Below are 14,767 nucleotides of genomic sequence, written 5' to 3' on the forward strand. Positions count from 1 at the left end.
CAACTTGAATCATAATATCATAATATAATGTCATAATAAATGGGTCATATTTGTTCTTAAAGGCAGTCAGGTGATATATACTGTTATCCCTTCTCTCTAGTTATAGGTTTTGCTATTACTTATATATGTATATATGTGTGAGTTCAATAGGGTTTCTTATTTTTTGGGTTATTAAAGGAATATTAAAGCTCAACATAAAATTATGGTACAAATGCTATACATTAGGACACGTCAGTCCACAAGTACAGTTAGTAATGAGCGATTTCATTGCCATCTCCAGTAACTGTGACATGCTCATTGTCTGGCCCAGGGTCAGCATAACCCTTTAGCAGTGCAGATCTGTGCCTTCATACATACCCTAGTAGTTCTCCATATTATTTTCTGCTGATTCACAGCACATGCTCTGGGCTGTTCTACGTTATCTGACCTTAGGGACTGACTCACAATATTCTGTATATATAGAAAATATCACAAAGTCACAATACATGGCTGATTAGTAATTAATTCAGATTCACATTACATGGCAGTTGCAAACCAGTGCAGTTTGCATCAGAATACAATAATCAGCTCTGTATCACCAGCTTCTATGCCAAATATAATCTTTCTGTTAACATTTAGAAGATTTCGGAAAACTCCTAAGCTCAACAGCTTGATAATATGAAATAAGGTCTCAAAAAGGCCCGGAATGGATAATTATCTCCTTCATGACATGGGGCTGGTTGATGTCTCTGGGACGGGACTGATGGGAATGATGAATAGTCTCTGTTAAGATGCGGAATATGTTGGTTCTATGTAGAATAATAGTAACAATATCCAGGATGGGGAGCTGCTGTAGACAAATGCGAAAGCATACTCTTGGCTAGTACAGTAAATTCAATATATAAAATACAGCATTTTAGCCATATTTAATTTTAGGTTTAGTTCTCCTTTAAGGCTAAAGGTTGGTATTGAATTTACAGTACAAACATTTTCCTTTGCAGGATATTATAATTTGAGTGAAACCAGTCCTTCTGGGTTTCTGGGCCAGGTTTTGTCCGCAGTAACCCTAACATGCCCTGACTTGCATTTTTCAGCTCCCTTTAAGTGTTCCATTGTTCCTTTTCTTTTGACAAGTTCAATAGATATATAGATATTTACAGTAGTGTTGACTTTGGCCAGAGAGAAAGAATGCAGTTACTGAACACCACATTTCAGCCTTTCCATCTCACCATGATATACACTGTAGAACAAGTCTGTAATTTCCAATCTTAGATAAACTTCAAGGCTTAGTCTCCCATGAAAAATGCACTTAGGATGAATGAAAGTTGTTTCTTTAAGCATCAAAAGGCCAGACCTACAGCCGTCACCAAAAATATTGGCATCTTTGCACTTTTCTTCAAATACTGCAAAATAGGTCTGAAGTTGACAAAACCAAGTTTGCACAATTCCTGGTGTCAGTATTAACATTACAGAACTCCTTTACATTCAGAACTTACCATATCCCTTCAGATCTGAAAAAAAATGACATTGGAAAATGTATTGACTTTGTAGATTTAATATTTGGGTTGTTTCGGTCATTGTCCTCCTAGCAGACCAATGATCTGACTGCCATGGAGACCCAGCTTTCTGACATTAGGTGTAATATTGTGTATGATGACATCATGAACTCATGACATGCACAGGCAACCCAAAAACATTGCTGAACCTCCTCCATATTTGGCTGTGCTTTTGTTTTAAAACTCTCTTTTTTTCTGAAAACAAAGAGCTCTTGTACTTTACCAAAAAGCTCTTATTTGATCTCATCTGTCCACAGGACATTTTCCAAGAAGGATTTTGACTTGTTCAGGTGTTTTGCTTTCTTATGTCCATCTGTCAGCAATGGGGTCTTCCATGGGCTGTGACCATAAAGCCCCCTTTCACTGAGTTTATGACACTGCTAGTTGCCACTGTTGTACTTTGTGTGTGAAGATCAACTTGTATCTTGAGTCTTATCAGTTTCTTTGCACAATATGAATAATCCTTTTCTAAAATCTTTGATGTCGATGTTCAGGGAGATTGGCTGCAGTTCCGTGAGCTTCACGCATCTTGCTAGCATGGCATACAGTGGACACAGGAAAAGGTGTCTGGAGATGGACTTGTAGCCTGGGGATTTCTGAAATATAATAACCAACAACCAATGTTCAACAATATGGCCAGCCATAAACAGGCCACTCCCCTGTTATTTGGTCAATCAGTCTACAGACTTAATGGTTGTTCATCAGCATTAAATACAAGTGAGAGGGAGATGGTAGACTTTCTCATCTGACAAGTGTGGCACAAACAGGCAGAGCAGAGCATACACAGGTGGATTAGGGCAGGCAGAGTATGGCACACACAGACAGAGTAGAGCAGGCACAGGCATAGCAAGGTTGGAGGCCACTCTAAGATGAACAGTACATACTGTATTATGTACAGTGACACAATGCCAGTGTTTCTCTGTATAAGGTGTGAACAGGTGAACAATATGGGTACTGACAGTCTGAGGTGTGATCAATGCAGGGTATTAAAAGTGTGAACAATACAGGGTCTTATATATGTGAACAATACATGGGGTTATAAATGTGAACAATGCAGGACTTTTGCAGCCTGCCCTGAATATGAGGTGTGAACAATGCAGGGGCCAGTTGATCTCAGTTCTGATACCTTTGAAGCTTTCACAAAGGTAAGCAATCAAAACCAGACTTTGGTGGAGGGCCACACAAAGGTGGGCCCGGGCTTCCAGTTGGACGGCACTGGCCAATATGATCATGCAGTAAGACTGAAAGGCAGCAAATATGGGCTTGTATAGATGGCTATGTTGTAGATTGCTGCATGATCAGCCAGTTACTAGAGCAAATTGTCCGTACACATGGGTGATCAAAGTGGTCTGAATAGACAGATAGGCCTTTAGACTCCTTTGGCTATATGAGCGGAAGACTATGCCATTTTGGCTCAGGCAATGATCCAACACAAGAACTGAATCAAGTCATTACTTGTCCCAGTTTTCAGTCACTCAAAGGTTGACTGAACAAATCACTTAGCAGGGGATCAACCCATGCCCTGAGGATCAGAAAGTTCCATTGCGAACCAAATGTATAGTAGATATCATAAATGTTGGTGTGGGCATGGTGAGAATGTATATGTGTAATGATTGTTTTGTTTGATTGCTGTCTCCTTTCCTCCAATAAACTTCGCTTTCATGGCTCTTTGATTTTGTGTTACAGAACTCAGCCCCATAATACACCTTTCTGGAATTTATCTAGGGTTCTCTAATATTTATACAGTAAATATGACTGTATATGATATTATTTGGTAGCTGGTTGAGCAAGACTGTAAACTGTTTGCTAAATCAACAGTAGAAGAGTGAATGCTAGGAATGTCGGTACACACATGGGTTGGGGTTTATACTGTAGCATACAGCAGAGGACATTAACATACCAGCTACTAAGGCAGGTGCTGCTGAAGTTTTAGCCTTGGTTCATTTATAGTACATGCTGTAAAGACTATGGGGTATATATATATATATATATATATATATATATATATATATTAGGGATGCACAGAATCCACTGTTTTGGGATTTAGCCAACCCCTAATCCTTGAATTAGATTTACAGAGGATGAAAAAGAACCACACACATAGTGAGCGGTTAAAAATATTTTGACCTCCTTGTTTGTATGACAAAAAGTCACGTGATTTTATGGATTCGGATTTGGTTCAGCCAGGCACTTGAATTGACCAAATCCTGTAGAAAATGGGCGAATACTGAGTGAATCATGTACATAATATATGTACAGTATATATAACGGCATAAGATCAATTATCTGGAAATCCATTATCCAAAAAGCTCCAAATTACAGAAAGGCTGTCTCCCATAGACTGCATTTTAGCCAAAAAAATCCAGATTTTTAAAAATTATTTCATTTTGTAATAATAAAACAGTGCCTTGTACTTGATCCCAACTAAGATATAATTAATCCTTTATGGAAGCAAAACCAGCCTATTGGATTTATCTAATGTTTACATGATTATATAGTAGACGTAACGTATGAAGATCAAAATTATGGAAAGACTCCTTATCCAGAAAACCCCAGGTAACGAGCACTCTGGATAACAGGTCCCATACTTGTATGTAAATATACATATATACTCAATTGATATTTGGCTGGCAAGCAGATAAACTAGTATTTATATGATGAATTACAGTGTGAGTTTGTCAATGTTTCTAGTTCTATGTTGAGTAGGATTTAGAGCATGACAAATACTGCTATATCCTTTATACCCAGAGCATTAATGATTCAGGCTGGGTATGGGGACACTCATGGAATGTATAACAAGCAGAGAAATAATGATGTCTCTTGCGCCTGCATGACCCAGACATCCTCGGAGACATTCTGTGCTCAGAAACATGATGTCAGTAATAAACGAAGAATCAAGAAAAGACTCATGAAACTCAAGCAATGTTCAGAACCCATGAAATGGGAATGAATGAGATTGATGGAGCACTCATGAGAGGGGGCTTGTAATGATGCTGTTTCCCCAAATAAATATCCGCTACAGGCAAAACCAATAAAATCATATGAACTCTTGCTATTCTGACAGCCAAACGTTTGGGAGAGATCAGGCTGAACAAACTGCAGTGTTTAGGGATTGCAAGGGCTTCATCTGTGGGACTTTTAAAGTGACAAGAATAAGAAAGACACGTCTATGTATTAATCCTGCTCACGTTAAACGTCGGTGGATAAGGTTCCTTTAAGGAGAACAACTACATAATGAATTCTTGTTTTCGTTTGTCCGAGTCCTGAAGACTTTTCTTTGCTGGAACTATTTACATTCTGTTCTATTACACAAAATCCGCCCCGGCTCAGTTTACATGCGAAAAGATCTTTGAGGTATTAGTGTTATTAGTATTAGTGTTGCTAGGCAAGGCTGCTAGAGGTCGAGTTGCACCTGAAGGTGACCCAGTAGGTGTCAGGAAAATGAAAGGTTTGTGCTAAGGGTAGAACAAAAGAACTGGAATCAGGAATCTGCATTGCTTTAATGCCATAATCTGTATTGAATTAAAGGAACATTAATGCCAAAAAATTAAAGTAATACAAATATAATGTAGTGTTGTCCTGCACTGGTAAAACTGATCTGTTTGCTTCAGAAACACTACTATAGTTCATATAAACAAACTGCTGTGTAACAATGGTGGAAATAGAAAAAAAGACTATATAACACAGGTTAAATAGTGGATAACAGATAACACCATTATGTTCTACAGAGCTTATCTGCTGTGTAACCTGAGCCTTTTCTCCTTTGAATGGCTGCCCCCATTGCTACACAGCAGCTTATTTATATTAACAATATGTGACCTTTCATCCAGAATGTTCGGGAGCTGTGGTTTTCCGGATAAGGGGTCTTTACAAAAGTCTACAAAAAATCATTTAAATACTAATTAAACGCATTTTTTGCCATTTCGAAACTGCACAGATTCGCCCCTCACTAAAACGAACTCAATTGCCTTCAATGAAGAGGCACAAAGATACTGTGTGTACCGTGCTTATTTATGTATGTAATATACTTGGCTTGTCTACCAATCCCGCTTCCTTGTTTGTCTTGCTATTTATCATTTCCCCTAATATCAAATGGTTTGTATTACTTGAAAATTCATCATTTTCACGGTAGGCTTGGCATGGAATATCTATGACAACACCTCTTAATTTATGTGTGTTTATATAGTGTGCTACATAACTGAATATTCATTAGAATCTGAGGGTTTTGCTTCTTCAAATTATATTGTGACTTGCAAACCAAAAATTCATATGACCGCAAAGCTGTGGACAAATGAAAGCTGCAATTTTTTTATACAATTTTTTGGATTTCCTTAAATTTTAATATGTGGATTATGACTTGGATTTTATTTGGTACAAATACATTGATCTGGCTCATCTCTATTGCATTCTCATGCTTTTCATCGGGGTGAGCCATTGTAAAATACACGGAATACTGAATACTATAGATAGTTCTGAAATAATATACAGGTATGGGACCTGTGTTCCATCCATAATGCTTAGGACCTGGGATTTTCCAGAAAGGGGTTTTTGTCTGGAATTTGGATCTCACTGCTTTAAGTCTACTAAATAAACAGCTAAAAAAATCCAATAGGATTGTTTTGGATTAATTAAAATCAAGTACAAGATTCTGTTTTATTATTACAGAGAAAAAGGAAATCATTTTGAAAAATGTGAATCATTTGATTAAAATGGATTAAAAAATGGAGTCTATGGGAGGGCGCCATTATATAATTCTGAGCTTTCTGGAGAACAGGTTTCCGGTAACAGATTCCATACCTGTACTTTATTCAGCACTATGGAATATATTTGTAAATCTGTGCAAAAATACAGTCACTAAATAATAAATAATCATTACTACATTAACACCACAGTGTGCCCTGCTGAAGGGACAGCAAAACAGCCAATTGTCAGTGCTGGAATCAACAATGCTCTTGTAACGACTGGCACCTTAAATCTAGAACTGATGCCAAGCACCCTGGTCTCAGCTCATGCTTCACCTGTAGCAGCCGCCTTTGGCCTCGGGAGGAGCCCTCAGCTACTCAGATGCAGGCAGGTCTTAAAATTAGAGGTGCAAGGCGAGGGGTTCTAGACAGGCACAACTGTAAGCAAAGTCTCTGGGCAGAAGGTCGTGGTACAAGGCGTTGGGCAATAGAGTAGTCAGATCAGGCCGGGTCGGGGCAGGCAGAGAGTAATCGTAGTCAGGCAGGCAAGGGTCAAACCAGGAAGTCAATCAGAAGGGTTAAGCAAAATCGAAGTCGGTAATCAGGCAAGGGTCAGGATTCAGAAGTCAGTATAGTCAATAGCCAGGCAGGGGTCACAACAGGAATCAAGACACAGATAAATCAGAAGTTCAATAGCACAGAAGCACCAGGAACAAGATCCTATAACGGGCAAGGTCTTGAAGCCCAAATGAGCCTTTTATAGTACTTGGTTTTTGAGCCATTGCATGCCGGCGTTATCACGCCAGCGCGTCCATGTCAATAAATGAAACGAGACGCTCTAAGGAACCAGCATGGAGGCAGAAGAGGAGCGTTGTGTCAGGCGTCCCCGCCGATGGCGCGGTGGGCTTCCCTGCCGCACCACTAGACCACAAGGGTGAGGGATATTTGTTACAGCTCTTGGTTAGGTCAATGGATTTTAGGATTTTTTCTGTAAAACAGAATTCTCCACTAAAGATTTGGCCAAAAAGTGTCCTTAATTTGTGTAGAAAAAAAACTGCACCTTTGAGCAAAAAAGTATCACTCATCATTGTCCAGTGTTTTTACATTTAGGTAGGAACGGAATCCCAGATTTGGCCAAATTCAAGGGTGTTTTTGCAGGATTCCCATGTCTTGGCTGAACTGAAGTCAAACCCTAAATATCATTCGATTTTAATCCACGTGACAACTGAAAACAATGATTATTTTTATATTTATTTTTGCATGCTGTAATTTTTAGGGACAAGTTTGCTCATTTGCCTATGCAAATTTAACCCATCCTAAAATTGGCATCAATGTATCCCTGCTAAAGTTATAAATTGCTGGATTCAGTCAACTCCCGAACTGAATCTTATGGTGCATCCATAGTTGCACCCTCTTTAAATCTCCTCTGTTCCACATGGGGTAAAATCATTTTCTGCTTTCACTACAATGTAGAGACTGTGCCCATCTTCAGGTACTTAGGATCCAACAGGGCTCAATTACACTCTTGTGGTTCTGTTAGAGTAAGAATGATCACCTATGCTATATTAAATGGGTAGTTCTCCTTTAAGCTAACTTTTAGTATATTATAGAATGGCTAGTTCTAAGCAACTTTTCAATTGGCCTTCATTTTTTTTATTTTTTTAATTATTTGCCTTCTTGTCCAAAGCCTCAAAGCTGAATGCTCCTCCAATCAAAACACTCTTCCAGGCCTTTATCAGGAGAAAATGACTTCATGTACTCACTGCCATACTTCTCTCACAGGAACTGTGTCAGTTGGGTCAAAACATTTTCTCCTGCCCTGAGAGTGCAATCTGCTAAAAGCTAATATTCCTTTTTTCCTTTTCAATTGGTCTTCATTTTTTATAGTTTTTGAATTATTTGCTTTCTTCTTCTGACTCTTTCCAGCTTTCAAATGGGGGTCAGTGACCCCATCTAAAAACAAATGCTCTGTAAGGCTACAAATACAGTAAACTGTTACTGCTAGTTGTTATTACTTGTCTTTCTATTTAGACCCACTCCTATTCATATTTCTGTCTCTTGCTAGGGTAATTTGAACCCTATCAACCAGAATTGCTGCAATTGCAAACTGGAGAGTTGCACGGGTCTGCAAAATTAGACCTGCGCAGGTCTCTACCATATGTCATTGGGAGATCCTGAATTATCTTTGCCAGTCTCAGTCTGTAAAATATCTATTCTTCTGATAACATTTTTTGGCCCATACTATCATTTATTTTATGGAAGTTGACAGGTAAATAAGGAATTGACTGTGATACCAATGATGTGTTCTTCAACATACAAGAAAAAATGTGTATTTCCTAGTTAAGGTTAACGTATATGAGGGTTAATTCCAGTTTTATTCAGCACCCACCCTTTCCCTCAGGGTAAAACCTGAACTGAATATTGTGTTCATCTGCCAAAATAAATCACTGACCTACTTCTCTTTTTATATTCTCCTTTCATCTTGGGATTATAAAACAATTCCATTTCTAATGCTCCAGTTGGCATGAATTTTGTATATAACGTAACGTATTTTCTCCATTTTTCCCACTCTTTGGTTTGCTATGTAAAGAGTGAAAAAGAGTAAGATCTAATTAAGGACATGGAGATTTAAACCTTGCCATAGAGTAAATGTAAAAAATTCCACAGTATTGCACATTGATAGGTTTTCAGCAGACAAACCCATGGCAAGCAGCAGCAGGCCCTGACTGGCAATCTGTAGCTTCTGGCAAATGCCACAAGGGCAGCTGTAAGAGGTCATAGACTGTGGGGGACTCGTCAGGCCTCTGATCCAAAGTCTAGAGCAGGGTGCCAGCATTGGTACCAGCATTGGTGCCTTCAATCCTCCAGATGGGTATGGAGAACAATTATGGGCCTGCTGCAAGTAACAGACTGGCAGGGAAGCAGTGGAACCGCTCACTGTCCAAATTGTAGGCAGGAGATAATTATGGTTGAGCACTAAGCAAGTCTGAATAAATTAAACACAAGGGTTAGATCAAGATGGGTCAAAAACAGGAAATTGGATTGGGAGTAGGAGGAGGACAAACAAGTGGAAAGGGCAGATCAGGTCAGTACTGGAAATTCTACTGTAAAATAGGATTTTAGTCCTCCAGGACAGGATTTGCTTTCTTTCAGGTGGTGGATAGACAATGACTTTCTTGATATCAATAGCCTTACTCCACTTGGCAAAATTATTACTTGGGAGGACTTGAGATCCAAATACTCTATTCCTTTGCGTGAACATTATCGCTATCTGCAACTCAGCCACTTTCTCCGGACACACAGAGGTACAACTTCGAACCCGAAAACTTTTTTTGAATTTCTCTGCGCCCACCCTCACACTAAGGGCCAAATTTCCTTGATTTATGCTCATTTCCGCTCGTCTGCCACTCCAGATAAAAACAAATATATGGAACGCTGGGAAACGAGACTTAATAAGGTACAGGAGAAGGCACAATGGGAACGAGCCTTTGACAATATCAGGAAAGCATCCATTAACACCATTATCAAAGAAAATGCATATAAGCTACTATATGATTGGTACCTTACCCCAGTAAAGCTACACCATTTATAACTGATGACATCACTACTCACCGTTTATAAGGATATAATTTACAAGATATTCATGGCTGTTGTGTATTATACATTAATAATAACATCATCCTGCCCCCAGTGACACAGATTGTATATGTTGCTAAGAACAGATGAATTTCAACCTGGAAAGACATCTCACTAAAGCCCTCCAAGAAGGTAACAGAGCTTTTCGTTGCTTTGCTGTCTCCTGTGGCACCATTGTGGGCAGTCACATTTGTGAAGCTGCGATGCCCCAGTCTGTCAGAGATAAGATCGCGTTACTCTGTGTCTCAGGGGAAGGCAGTTCTGCTTGGGAATATCACCCGTATGGAAGGCTCATTTGAATATGACTTGTCAATGCAAGCTTCCCACACAGAGACGTGTGTCCTGACATCCTGAGATCCTTGCTTCACACAGAAATATCTTCCAGCCTTGCTGCAAATGCATAGAAACAAACAATGACTTCACAAGGACAAACACAACAGACAAGGCATCTCCCACAGTGAGAACAACAAGGCTTATTAGCAGCCACACAGCAAACATGTTACATGTTCATCCAATGTTGGTGTATCGAAGGGAAGAGTAAAATTTAGATCTCACTGGTTATGCTCAAAGTAATCTTGGCAAAAAAATGATCATATAAAAGGTAAAAATCAAACATTGTATGATTAAAAGAGGAAAGCCCCTACGGCTGCTAAAGTAATGCACTCCTGTCATTGTGCCAAAATACACAAAAATTTGGATACGACAATGCCAGGACAAATACAAATACCGGAGAACCCAAAAGAGTAAAGTACATGCGTCTCATCTATCCTTAAATAACTCATAGAGAGAGGTATTGAAAATAAATATCTAAAATGTAAATTGACTCTTTATACACTACGAGAGTCAATTTTTTATTTCAATTCTTTCTTTCAATTCAATTCTTGCCAAGAGTGTGTGCTGTAAGTGGCTCTTGCTGTTAAGATGGCCATAGACGCAAAGATCCTATCGTACGAATCGAGGATTCGGACCGTGTGGAGAGTCCTGTCATTTTTCGTCCGGCTGAGATCGGTCGTTTGGTCGATCGGATCGGTTTGATTTTTTCCAGACCGAGCCCATTGCGTTCTCATCGTAAGGCCGAACATTCAGATTACCCCCGATATAGCCATGCCCGTATCGGGGAAAGATCGGCTCGTTTGGCGATGTCGTCAAACGAGCGGATCTTTTTGTCTATGGCCACCTTTAATATAAATGACACAGATTTAATCATGCTTTAAATTCTGCCACAGGACCTATACACACAATTAAGGAGTTTACTTACCTTTCAGAGATAATAGAGTATTTCCATGGCAACAAGCGACTGATGTCACAACACAGGGGTGGCTTTCTTCCAGCTGCACAATTTTGGGTATCCCAATGCCCTCATTTCTGCGTCCTAAACTACCCCTGGCACCCTTTCCCCATGAGAACACTTGGCCCTCTGCAAAGTGAATGTAAAAGGGATTAGCTAATTGTTCTAATGGGAAAGTGGCTATCAAGCTGTAGCTGAGCTCTAATTATCCTAAAGAGGCTGCCATTTGGACAGTAAAGCAGCTGCAGCTTTTGTTATCTCGGCTTTACACCCAAGTGTAAAAACAGGAATGCTTACAAACATGCTGCTGTCGTACACTTGTCATTACATTTTACTACGGATTTGTCAGGCAGCATTAAGTCCAGGGAAAAAAATAAAAGGGGTTGGATCTGTTCGAATTCTAGGTGCCCATATATATATGGTGACTTTTGAAATGCCCACACAATAGCATACAGTCTTTCGAAATCCTGATATGATTTTCGAGGTTTATGCTATAACAGACTCAAAGCAATCACCGGGCACAGGGTCCAGTGACAACCATTAAGCCACTTTTCATCTGTATAGGCTGTAATAAGGTCTGTACAGGTTTCAAATGAATTCCCTTATTCTGATCTACCAAACTACAGCTGGAACAATTCATCTTGCATTATAGATGCTTCTTCTGGTCAACGGAGACTTTTAAGTCACTACTGAACCTCTATATGGATCTGCCATTTCGAATATTTATACCAAATTGGCTGCAGGGTTGCAGACAGTGCTGGTGCCAAACACCATGTAACAGAGAAGAGAATACATAGAATCACATATTGTGCTGGTCCAAGGCTGTTATATGACTTCGGTTAGATATCAGCTTAATTTAGTTATAAATGTAACTAGTTATAAGAATAACTACAGCCAGCAGAGCAGATTCCATGACTGTGGAAGGAAGACCAGGGAGAGAGGGCTGTGCAACACAGAGGGTCTTGAGTTGCCTCCCTGTGAGCCTGCACCAGCAGGAGAAGGCCACAGTTTGTTTAATTGCTGAGAGACCCCTGTATATAGCTATTACACCCTCACTTTAAACAGTGTTGACATAAGAAATCTGGAATTATAGTGTCAATTGCTTTATAAGTAAATCTGTGACTGTGTTGTTTCCTGACACAAACTATAATATATATCCCATTTGAAAAAACAAACTCATCCTCGGCTACCCAAAAAATAACACCATTGACCTATCAAAGGGAAATACACCCTTAGAAATTTAATTCCACCTTTAGATTAAACCTTAAGGTGGCCATACGCAGATCGTACGAATTGTCCATCAACTAAAAAGACCAATTTGCCAGGAAAACAAAGGGGAGCTGCCTGCTTGGCCCTGCAAACATAGATAGATTGCACTGGGACCGACAAAGATTTTTTGACCTGGCCGATCAATTTCCCGACAGATGTCGGGCGAAAAATCGTAAGATGTTCGATCGTTCGAATCCCACTAACCACACGATAATTTCAAAGGATTGGTCGGACTTCGCTAAAATCGGTTGTTCGGCAAGAGGAATCTTTGCGTCTATGGGGAGCTTAAAACTGACCTAATGCTGAAAAGGAGTCACTGATGTTAAAAAATGGCTCATAAAATTCCCCCCTGCAGCAATGATAAAGTCAAATCCCTTTCCCCACACATTTAACAGGTACACACGGTTGCCTTAATTGCAGTGTGTCAACTGGAAGGTTAGTTTTAGTAATGTATATTCCTATCTATACACAAAGGCCGGTCATGCAAATCAATTGCCACGGGTATGCTTTAAAACCTATTGCAAACAAACAAAACCATTTCCCCCTCTTAAAGGAATAGTTCAGAGGGAAAATAAAAACTGGGTAAATAGATAGGCTGTGCAAAATAAAAAATGTTTCTAATATAGTTAGTTAGCCAAAAATGTAATGTATAAAGGCTGGAGTGAACAGATGTCTAATAAAACAGCCAGAATCCAACTTCCTGCTTTTCAGCTGTATAACTCTGAGTTAGTCAGCGACTTGAAGGGGGGCCACATGGTACATTTCTGTTCAGTGAGTTTGTAATTGATCCTCAGCATTCAGCTCAGATTCAAAAGCAACAGATATGACCCATGTGCCCCCCCTCAAGTCTCTGATTGGTTACTGCATGGTAGCCAGGGCAACCAGTCAGTGTAAACCAAGAGAGCTGAAAAGCAGGAAGTAGTGTTCAGACTGACATGTTATATATGAAATCACTCCAGTCTTTATACATTACATTTTTGGCTAACTAACTATATTAGAAACATTTTTTATTTTGCACAGCCTATATATTTACCCAGTTTTTATTTTTACACTGAACAATTCCTTTAAGCTGGCCATAGACGCAAAGATCTGATCGTACGAATCGAGGATTCGTTCGATTTTCGGAACGTGTGTGGAGAGTCCTGACATTTTTCGTCCGGCGGAGATCAGTCGTTTGGTTGATCGGACAGGTTAAAAGATTTCTGTCGGCTGTCGATAATATCTCTGCATGTATTGCCGATCATACGATTTTCAGTGGGAGACTGTCACCAGCTTTGGTTGGACATAACTTTCGTACGATTGCTGTCAGGGGCAGAACATCGGCTGATCTGTTCTTTCTACTATTTAAATTGAAGGTTAGTGGCAGGTCGAGAGATAGGAAAGACCAATCGTACGATGATTGGTACGATCGGATCTTTGCATCTATGGCCAACTTTACTCCAAACGTTTGGGGGAATGAAGACCGTATAGGTCAGAATGAAGTTAGGCCAGGCCCCCCTTCCCCCTAAGGTGCATGTTGTTAGCCTCCCCCAACCCTTCCCAGCTAGCCCCTCAGGTAGAACAAAGGAAGGGGCTAGCCACGGCAGGAAAAAAGTGGGCGGGTTGGAAGCAGAGGAGGAGCGTGGGGCAGGGCAGTGATTTAAGAGGATGCTTTATGTGAATTTGCTCATACTTACTTGTTTTTTGTTTCCCACCCTCCCTCCCTAGGTAAGGCGGATTCGGTCGAGAACAAGGTGCTCCAGAGTTGTTACAACCGATCGCCTATTTGGGGTCAGGAAGGAATTTTTCTCTTAGCACTAAATTGGCTGAAAAGTGCTAGAGTTTTCGCCTTCCTCTGGAGTACCATTATCTGTGGTGGTCAAGGCGTCAGTGCGGCTCTAGGTCTACAAAGTAGTTATAGTGCAGGCCTACCTTGGGTGAGTCACGAGTGTGCATCAGACTGGCACTGCACGGTCTTCTCTGATGCATGCAAGTGACTGGGTTAGCGCCATTATGCACAACGAGGGAGCAGGGGGGGTGGGAAAAAAGGTCACTGAGTGTGCCCAGCCCCGTGATCCCTGCTTCAGGTTTTTGGAAATCTCTTGGGCCATTGAGCCCACGTTTTTTGAGTTTCAGATTTTTTGGGCAGGAGCCCACGTTTGGAGAATAAGAGCCGCAGCTGGGGTCAGGGTGTACCTAAAATTTTGATTTTTTAACTGTTAAATAAAGCTTGTGACCTCCACAGATTTTTGCCATAACATGTGTCTGTGTTTTAATTGAATGGAAAGGTGCAAATTGGGGATAGGGGGTTCCTTGGCCTAGTGCCTGAAACTGCCCCTTAGTCACACTATCTGCTTCATCTTGTTACAGTTTCTTTT

This window comes from Xenopus laevis, chromosome 2L (assembly GCF_017654675.1).
Source record: "Xenopus laevis strain J_2021 chromosome 2L, Xenopus_laevis_v10.1, whole genome shotgun sequence".
Taxonomy (NCBI): domain Eukaryota; kingdom Metazoa; phylum Chordata; class Amphibia; order Anura; family Pipidae; genus Xenopus; species Xenopus laevis.